At 42.2% G+C, this 10,810-nt stretch overlaps 1 pseudogene; it reads left to right on the forward strand.

Annotated features, from left to right (window-relative positions):
• Positions 1-1,587: 1,587 nt before the first annotated feature.
• On the forward strand, positions 1,588-2,603 carry LOC122693142 (annotated as a pseudogene).
• Positions 2,604-10,810: the final 8,207 nt, after the last annotated feature.

A 10,810-nucleotide genomic window follows, 5' to 3' on the forward strand; every position in this document is an offset into this window, starting at 1 on the left:
CAACATTCAGAAAACTAAGATCATGGCATCTGGTCCCATCCCTTCATGGCAAATAAATGGGGAAAAAATGGAAAGAGTGACAGACTTTACTTTCTTGGGCTCTAAAATCACTATAGATGGTGACTGCAGCCATGAAATTAAAAGACACTTGCTTCTTGGAAGAATAGCTATGACAAGCCTAGACAGTGTATTAAAAAGCAGAGACAATACTTTGCCAACAACGGTCTATATAGTCAAAGCTATGGTTTTTCCAGTAGTCATGTATTGATGTGAGAGTTGGGCCACAAAGAAGGATGATACCCAAAGAATTCATACCTTTGAACTGTAGTGTTGGAGAAGACTGTTGAGAGTCCCTAGGACTGCAAGGAGATCCATACCTGTCAATCCTAAAGGAAATCAATCCCGAATACTCATTGGAGGGACTGATGCTGAAGCTGAAGCTCCAATACTTTGGCCACCTGATGCGAGGAGCCGACCCTTTGGAAAAGACATTGATGCTAGAAAAGACTGAAGGCTGGAGGAGAAAGGGATGACAGAAAATGAGATGATTGGATGGCATCACTGACTCAATGGACATGAGTTTGAGTAAGCTCTGGGAGTTGGTGATGGACAGGGAAGCCTGGCGTGCTGCAGTCCACAGGGTCACTAAGAGTCGGACATGACTGAGCGACTGAACAACGGACAACAAATAGTTGATTTACAATGTTGTATTAGTTTCTGCTACACAGCAAAGTGATTCAGTTATACATGTGTCCAGTCTTTTATATTATTTTCCAATATAGGCCATTAAAGGGTACTGAGTGCAGTTCCCTGTGCTACCCAGCAGGTTCTTATCTATTTTATGCATAGTATGTATATGTCAATCCAGATCTTCCAATATATCCCTCACCCACTGTCCACCTTGGTAATGATAAATTTGTTTTCTATATCTGTGATTCTATTTCTATTTTGTAAGCAGTTCATTTGTACCACTTTTAAAGAATCCATGTATACATGATATTGTGTAGTATGTGTCTTTCTCTGCCTAGCATTATTTCATTCTTTTTATGACTGAGTAACATTCTATTGTGTATATGTACCACATCTTCTGAATCTATTCCTCTGTCAATGGACATTTAGCAGACTTTTAAAACTGTTGTTTTTGTTTAGTCACTAAGTCATATCTGACTCTTTGTGACCCCATGAACTGCAGCAGGCCAGGCTTCCCTGTCCTTCACCATCTTCTGGAGTTTGCTTGAACTCATGTCCGCTGAGTCAGTGATGCCATTCAACCATCTCATTCCCTGTTGCCCCTTTCTCCTCCTGTCTTCAATCTTCCACAGCATCAGGGTCTTTTCTAATGAGTCAGCTCTTCACACGAGGTGGCCAAAGTATTGGAGCTTCAGCATCAGCATCAGTCCTTCCAGTGAATATTCAGGGTTGATTTCCTTTAGGATTGACTGCTTTGAACTTCTTGCAGTCAAAGGGACTCTCTAGAGTCTGCTCCATCACCGCAGTTCAAAAGCATAAATTCTTCTCTGCTCAGTTACCAGATAGTTATGGGGGGTGGGGAGCCCAAGCAAGAGCTGAGGCAGAGTGTTAGCGTGGATGCAGGCCCAGGCTCCCCATCTGCCCCTGGCACCCCAGCACATACCCCAGACCTGTGGTGCATCCACGAGGATGGGCTCCAGGGAAAACACCTGGGCCACTGAAGCTCTTTTCCCAGTGCTGGGTGAGGCAGTGATGGTACTCAGGCACCCACTGCTCTGCATGAAGCCTCTTATCCAGGTAGGTCATGAGTGGACGCCCCCACCATTGGGACCAGCATGCTGGGGAAGAAAATCCTCTGCCCACCAAGCTTACTCATCTACACCACAGACCCTGTGCAAGCAGATGGGAAGCTAGGCTCTTCCCAGGCCTGAGCGCCTGGCTGACGTCAGCCACCCTCCCCACCGTGACCTGGGTGGTATGAGGAATACTTTTCCTCTGACTGAGATGGAGATGGTTTCCAGCTCAGATGACACAAGGACTTCTCTGAACGGAAGTGGTGAAGGAGACCCCAGAGACGCCAATGCAGGTCGTGTCCCGCATGCTGGCCCGCCCCTCTGCCTATCATCTCCCTGTGCTGCACAGTCGGTTCTGTGGACCGAGGGCCAAGGACAGCCCAGAGTTGAGCCCCACGGGAAAGATTTTCATAGAAGAGAGACTGCTGGGATTCTCCATGGGCTTAACCCCTCAACTCCTGGAAGATGCGGTTTTCCTGTGGACCTGCTGGCCACTTCATCAATGTCTACCTGGCGGGTGACTGCATGAGGGACACCCCGGGAGGGCTGGGCAATGAGACCACAATCCAGGTTCCCAGTTCAGCCAGGCCCTGGCCATCTAGAGCTACCCTAAATTTGTGATGGGGGTCTCAGTTAGCATGTTGACCTACCCCTTCCTGCTGGTCAGCAATCTCATGGCCATGAATGACTGGGTTGCATGCCAGGCTCCCTGCTCACTCCCCAGTGTTCCAATTCTGGATCCACTGCTGGAAGGACCTGAATGTGCAAGGCCAGCATGTCTGAGGCTCCAGTCTGCTTTTCTGCTGGGTGGCATCAGGATCGTGCTTTGTCCTAGAGTAAAATGAATCATGTGAAAACAACAGAAGGGTCTCCGTTCATTTCCAAGGCAAACCATTCAATATCAGAGTAATACAAGTCTATGCCCCAACCACTAATGACAAAGAAGGTGAAATTGAATGCTTGTGTGAAGACTTACCTACAAGACCTTCTAGAACTAACACCAAAAACAGATGTCCTTTTCATCATAGGAGGCCAGAATACAAAAGCAGAAAGTGAAGAGATACCTGGAGTAACAAGCACGTTTGGCCTTGGAATACAAAATGAAGCAGGCAAACCCTAACAGAATTTTGCCAAGACAATGCACTGGTGATAGCTAGCACCCTTTTCCAACAACACAAGAAACAACTTTACACGTGAACATCACCAGATGGTCAATACTGAAATCAGACTGATTATATTCTTTGTAGCCGAGGAGAGAGAGAAGTTCTATAGTCACAAAAGCAAGACCAGGAGCTGACTGTAGCTCAGATCATGAACTCCTTATTGCAAAATTCAGACTTATATTGAAAAGAGTAGGGAAAACCACTAAGCCTTTCAGGTATGACCTAAATCAAATCCCTTATGATTATACAGTGAAGATGACAAATAGATTCAAGGGATTAGATCTGATAGACAGAGTGCCTTAAGAACTATGGATGGAGGTTTGTAACATTGTACAGGAGGTGGAGACAAAACCATTCCCAAGAAAAAGAAATTCGAAAAGACAAAATGGCTGTCTGAGGAGGCCTTACAAATAGCTGAGAAAAGAAGAGAAGTGAAAAGCAAAGGAGAAAAGGAAAGATACAGCCATCTGAATGCAGAGTTCCAAAGAATAGCAAGGAGAGATAAGAAAGCCTTCTTAAGCTAACAATTCAAAGTAATAGAGAAAAACACTAGAATGGGAAAGACTAGAGATTTCTTCAAGAAAATGAGATATACTAAGGGTACGTTTCATGCAAAGATGGGCACAATAAAGGACAGAAATGGTATGGACCTAACAGAAGCAGAAGATATTAAGAAGAGGTGGCAAGAATACACAGAAGAACTGTACAAAAAAGGTACTGCTGCTGCTGCTGTTGCCAAGTTGCGTCAGTCGTGTCCGACTCTGTGCGACCCCATGGACTGCAGCCTGCCGGGCTCCCCCGTCCCTGGGATTCTCCAGGCAAGAGTACTGGAGGGGGTGCCATTGGCTTCTCCGATGCATGAAAGTGAAAAGTGAAAGGGAAGTCGCTCAGTCGTGTCCAACTCTTAGCGACCCCATGGACTGCAGCCTACCAAGCTCCTCCATCCATGGGATTCTCCAGGCAAGAGTACTGGAGGGGGGTGCCATTGGCTTCTCCGATGCATGAAAGTGAAAAGTGAAAGGGAAGTCCCTCAGTCGTGTCCAACTCTTAGCGACCCCATGGACTGCAGCCTGCCAGGCTCCCCTGTCCCTGGGATTCTCCAGGCAAGAGTACTGGAGGGGGTGCCATTGCCTTCTCCGAAAAAAGGTACTAATGACACAGATAACCACAGTGGTGTGATCACTCACCTAGAGACAGATGTCCTGCAGTGTGAAGTCAAGTGGGTCTTAGGAAGCATCACTAAGAACAAAGGTAGTGGAGCTGATGGAATTCCAGCTGAGCTATTTCAAATCCTAAAGAATGATGCTATTAAAGTGCTGCATTCAACATGTCAGCAAATTTAGAAAACTCAGCAGTGGCCAAAGGATTGGAAAAGGTCATTTTCTTTCCAATCCCAAAGAAGGACAATGCCAAAAAATGTTCAAACTACCACAGAGTTGCACTCATTTCACATGCCAGCAAGTAATGCTCAAAATTTTTCAAGCTAGTCTTCCAAAGTATGTGAACCGTGAACTTCCAGATGTTCAAGCTGGATTTAGAAAAGGCAGAGGAGCCAGAGATCAAATTGCCAACATCCATTGGATCATGGAAAAAGCAAGAGAATTCCAGAAAAACTCCTGCTTCATTGACAGTGTTAAAGCCTTTGACTGTGTGGATCACAACAAACTGTGGACAATTCTTAAACAGATAGGAATACCAGACCACCTTGCCTACATTCTGAGAAACGTGTCTGCAGGTCAAGAAGCAACAGTTAGAATTGGACATGGAACAATGGACTGGTTCAGAATTGTGAACGGAGTACATCAAAGTTGTAATTGCCACCCTGCTTATAACTTACTTGCAGAATGCACATCATGTGAAATGCTGGGCTGGATGAATTACAAGCTGAAATCAAGACTGCCAGGAAAAACATTAACAACCTTTGATATGCAGATGACACCACCCTTATAGCAGAGGGGGAAGAGGAACTAAAGAGTGTCTTAATGAAGGTGAAAGGAGAGTGGGAAAGCTGGCTTAAAACTCAATATTCAAAAAACTAAGATCATGACATCCAGTCCCATCATTTCATGGCAAATAGATGCGGAAAAATAGAATCAGTGATAGACTTTATTTTATTGGGCTCTGAAATCACTGCTGATGGTGACTGCAGTCATGAAATGAAAAGACACTTGCTCCTTGGAAGAAAAACTATGACAAACTTTTGAAAGCATATTAAAAAGTAGAGACATCACTTCGCCAACAAAGGTCTGTATAGTCAAAGCTATGGTTTTTTCCAGTAGTCACATATGGATGTGAGAGTTGGACCATAAAGAAGGCTGAATGCCAAAGAATTGATGCTTTTGAACCGTGGTGTTGAAGAAGACTCTTGAGAGTCCCTTGGACTGCAAGGAGATCAAGCCAGTCAATCCTAAAGAAAATCAACCCTGAATGTTCACTGGAAAGACTGATGCTGAAGTGGAGCTCCAGCACTTTGGCTACCTGAGTTGAAGAGCCAACTCACTGGAAAAGACCCTGATGCTGGGAAAGATTGATTGCAGGAGGAGAAGGGGTCGACAGAAGAAGAGATGGTTAGATGGCGTCACCAACTCGATGGACATGAGTTTGAGCAAACTCCAGAAGGTAGTGAAGGACAGGGAACCCTGGCGTGCTGCTGTTCATAGGGTTGCAAAGAGTTAGACACAACTGAGTGACTGAATAACAATGACAACAAACATAGTTCAGTTCAGTTCACAAATCACCCAAACATAAATCACCCAAAAAACCACGCTGTCTGAGCCAGGCCACTGTGGTGAGGCCTGACCATCTCCAGGCACCTGTCAGACCAAAGGAGCAGCAACTAGAAGTGCTCCAGACCAACTGGACTCCGGTTTCCATATTCCCCCTGTGTCTCTCTGGAAGCAGGGTTGGGTGGGATTGAGGCTGCAACCAGTGGATTGATGACTGTTAGACCCGGGAAGTTGGGGTAGGGCTGGGAAATTGGGGCAGAATCCCCTACTTTGCAGATTTCCTGAGTCTGTCTTATGCAGGGGACCAGAGAATGGCTTGTGGAGGCCCAAGTTGGACGAGCAAAGGGTTGTGACATCAGGTGCCACCTCCCCCATTTACATCTCTAGGATCAGCCCCAGCTCTGATCCTGCTGGCCAGCTGGGACCTTTGCTCTCTTGCTTTGTAAATAGAATGTGATCCCCTTTCACAAGGCCACCAGGCTGTCCAGGTCTTTGCTAGAAACTCACTTTATTTTTCTCAACACTGGCGGCACCTTCTGAATGGAAATCATGTGACTGCTCAGAATGTGGCCCCCTCGTCAAATGCTTCTCTGTTTAATGGTGATGATGCCTATCACGCAGGATATAGTTACCTATGCAGTTGTGGATACCCAAGTGTTAGGCAGATCAGTGACTCTAGTCCTCAGATGGAAAGCTCCTGGGACTTCCCTGGTGGTACAGTGGATAGTGATCTGCCTGCCAGTGCAGGGGACAAAGGTTCAATCCCCGGTCAGGGAAGATCCCACATGCTGTGGAGCAGTAAGCCTGTGTGCCACAACTACTGAAGTCCATGTGACTAGAGCCCATGCTCTATGCAGAAAGAGAAGCCTCCACAGTGAGAAGCCCGTGCGCCTCAATGAAGAGTAGCCACAGCTCAGCACAACTAGGGAAAGCCCAGGCTCAGCAACGAAGACCCAGCACAGCCAAAATAAATAAACAATAAATATATAAAAGTTCCTAATAAGATTTGACCCCTTCTCCCTCAAATAAATATATTGATGATGATTTAGGGAAAAAAAACCAGGTATTTTAACAACTTTATGAGAAATGTAAATGATAATGGACTCAGATTGTGGGACTTCATGAGCTAAAAGAAGCACCTTCATCATTTATAGTAAGGCACATTTTATTGTTTAATATTATTTGTGTATTATGAAATTTATAGTATTTAAAATTTTAAACAGCTGATTTTAAAATTCTTTGGGCATCTTTATTTTAGTGGAAGATAGTTAATTAACATTAAATTGAAATTTTATTTTTTTAATTAAAAAAGTTTTAACTTTTTATTTTGTCTTGGAGTATAACCAATTAACAGTGTTGTGATAGTTTAGGTGAACAGCAAAAGGACTCAGCCATACATATATACGTATCAGTTCTCTCAAACTCAATTGTCTCAATCCATTTCCTCAAACTCCCCTCCCATCCAGGCTGCCACATACTGAGCAGAGTTCTCTGTGCCCTACAGTAGGTCCACGTTGGTTGTCCATTTTAAATATAGCAGTGTGTCCTGTCCATCCCTAACTCCCTAACTACCCCTTCCTCCCATCCTTCCCCCCGCCAACCATAAGTCCATTTTCTGAGTCTGTGAGTCTGTTTCTGTCTTGTAAATAAGTTCATTTGTATCATGTCTTTTTAGATTCTACGCATAAGGAATGTCACATGATATTTTCCCCTCTGATTTACTTCACTCAATATGACAACCTGTAAGTCCATCCATTGTGCTTCATTTCAATGGAAGATAACCAATTGCCATTAAGTTGAAATTTTAAATAAGCACTAATATTTGTTGCATGCTGATGTCACAAGTGTTCTATATACTTTTTTTACTTTTTAAAAAGTAAGCTGCACATTAAACAGAGAGAAGTAAGTCAGAAAGAGAAAGACAAAGATCATACCTTAATGCATATATATATTTGCATTATATATTTGCAGGGCAGCAATGGAGAGGCAGACAGAAAACAGACCTGTGGACACCGTGGGGGAAGGAGAGGGTGGGGTTAGCTGAGAGAGTAGCATGGAAACACATACGTCTCCATGTGTAAAAGAGATAGCCAGTGGGAATTTGCTGTGTGATGCAGCGAGCTCACTCTTGGTGCTCTGTGACAACCTAGAGGGGTGGGAGGGCGGTTCAAGAGTGAGGGGACAAATGTATACCTATGACTGATTCATGTTGATATACGGCAGAAACCAACACAATATTGTAAAGCAATTATCTTCCAATTAAAACAAATGAAAAAAAATAAGTTACACATTCAGAGTACAATCAAAAGACAGAAAAGATATATACTGAAAAGTTATCGGGACACCCAAGAAATTCTTTAAAAATTTCCAACAGGAAATTGCAGCTTTAGAGGAAATCAATGCTATTATATTCTTGAGTGTTTTTCTTGAGCTTTTTTGTGATTATACAAACAAATGTGTGTGTGTGTGTCTTTATTTCCATCCTGTTTTTACATACTGTTCTACATCTTGTTTCTTCTGATTAGCAGTATATCCTGCAAATATCCCATTTGGTGACATAAATATTTCCTTGTTCTTTATTACAGCATGATATTTGATTGCATGAGTCCATCAGAACAAACCTTTATAGATGGAAATTTAGTTTTTTTTCCACTGTATTCTTATTATAACAGCACTGCAACAAATATTTGTATACAGTTATCAGTTTGCTCATTTACAAGTATATCTATCTATTTAATAAATTCCAGCTAGAGGAATGCTTGTCAGAGGTATGTATATGTATTTGATAAATATTGTTAGATATGGCCAAATTGTTTTGTGGTGGTTGGATAAATTTACAATCCCCCAAGCAATGTATGAGAGTATCTGTCTCCACCAGACTCTCACCACCAAAGGTGTTATTAATCTTCTTGATATTTGCTAATCAGATAGGAAAGAAGTACCTTATTTGTGCTTTAAATACATTTTCTTATTAATCCCTATAACAATAAATACTATTACTAACACCATTTTATAAATGAGGAAATTAAGGCTTATGGAAGTTGGGTTACTTGCTCAAAGTTACTCAGGTAAAAGGTGGAAGAATCAGAATTAAACTCACTCTTGTCTGTGTCTTAAACAAAACTCCTAACCCTTAAGGATCACAAGCCAATAAATAACCTTGAAACTTAAATTATATTTCTCATAATTATTTTTGATGATTCAGAACTTAATTCAAAAGGTAGAGCAGAATATCATAGTATCTTAGTGTCAGCATTATCAATATAATTATCACTAAACAATAGTTGTATTGTCCTGGTTTGAAAAGCATCCTTGTGGGTAGATGCCAGGTAAACTGGCTTCAGTGGTCTCATATGCCATCACCAAACATGAAAAATTTCATCCCATCCTCCAAAACTTCAGCCCTCAGAATCCACACGCAGTGGCCCAATTTCATAGCTAGTTGAACACAGAGGAATAAATTTATAAAAATTGAAATAAAACTTCATTAAGCCTAAAATGTTGATGTCACAATAACACGCTTGGAATCTAAAATGTAACACAAGGATTCCACAATAGCTTTCTCCTCCATAACTCAGAGTACTTGGCAGGTGTAAGTACAGGTCTTCCTCACAGGTTGATGGTGTTAAGTCTGCAAAACGAACAACCGAAACCACATGACTATTCCCTGCCAACTTTTGACATTATTAGTGAGACTGTGCGTGGGGTGGAGAAACCAGCTAGATGAAAATCATGTGCTCACAGCGTTTCAGGCTGCAATTTGGAGACGTCACACGTGCCCGTTCTGGGTGTGGGCTCACAGCGTGTGACAGGTCTGACTTGTTTGCAGCTCTCCGTGGTGTGTGTTTGAGGTCTCTGCCTGCCCAGAGAGGTTTCGCAAAGAGGAAACACTGTTACCTCAACCTCAGCTCAGAAGCATCAAAGTCTGCCCTAGAATCTTCTGGGTGGCATTTCATGTCAACAAAGAAAACAAGGAACACTTACTAAATGGGGTGGAGGCAGATGAGGGTTCATCTAGAAAAACAACAAAGTCAGACATACATCTTACATCTTATACCCAAATGAATTCCAGATGTATAAAAGATTCACATGTAAAGAAAAAGAAAAGTTACCTCAAATGGGAGAGGCATTTTATGACACAATACTCAGAACCCATAAAAGAAAATATTAATGAAATAAACTTTCAACTTTTAAAAATTCTGTATAGAAAAACCCATCATAAAGAAAGTAAAAAGCAAATGATACACTGGAATTATTTTATTTTGTTGACTGAAATGAAATACACAATGTGAGAGTTGCAAGGTAAGTTTTATTTGGGGCAAAATGAGGACTATAGGCTGGGAGAGAGCATGTAAGATAGCTCTGAGAAACGGATCCAAAGAGGTAGGGGGAGAGGTCAGTGTTATATATGACTCTGGTGGAAAAGGGTACACAGTCAAGCACACATTTTGGCAGAGGGTTACTGCTAGTCACGAGAAGCAGATGTCTCTGTTAATGATTTTAGCGCTTTTCTAGATAGGAAATGCAAACATCAGGCTCATAAAATCATCTCCTGAAAATATTTAACTCTGAAGGCCTTTTCTGCCAGATTTTCCTAGCACAGAGAGTGCCTCATTTCTGATCTCCACACTGAACTCCTTTCAGGGAGTGCTGAAGGTCAACAGCTGTGGCAGCACATGATATAACCCTTGTTAAAAAGTGCCAATTTGTAGTTGAGAATTCCAGCTATTATCACAAACCAAGTACTCATTTCTGTAATGTACAAAGACTTTCTACACATCAATAAGACCAATACTTTTAGAAAAGTGGATGAGGAATATGAACATGCAGTTCTTAGAAATGGAAATTCAAATGGCTCTTATAGTGATATTCAAATTCTCACATGAGAAAAGAAACACAAATTAAACAACATTGTGATTGTCAAAAGATTCAAAAGCTCTTAATAGCCTTCATTGGCCAGGCTCTATTGGAAACTTGTATGCTTATGAGTTATTGGTGAAAGTAATTTGGTCATATTCTAGTATTTATCAGAACTCAAATGCTTATTTTCTTTTACCCATCAGTACTTCTAAGGGCATGTAGTTCTGAAAAGAGCAGTCAGGAAAGGACTCTATGAAAAGGCAATGCTTAAAGAAGTGAGGGAATGAGTTATACTGAT

The sequence above is a fragment of the Cervus elaphus genome, chromosome 5 (assembly GCF_910594005.1).
Source record: "Cervus elaphus chromosome 5, mCerEla1.1, whole genome shotgun sequence".
NCBI classification, from domain to species: Eukaryota; Metazoa; Chordata; class Mammalia; order Artiodactyla; family Cervidae; genus Cervus; species Cervus elaphus.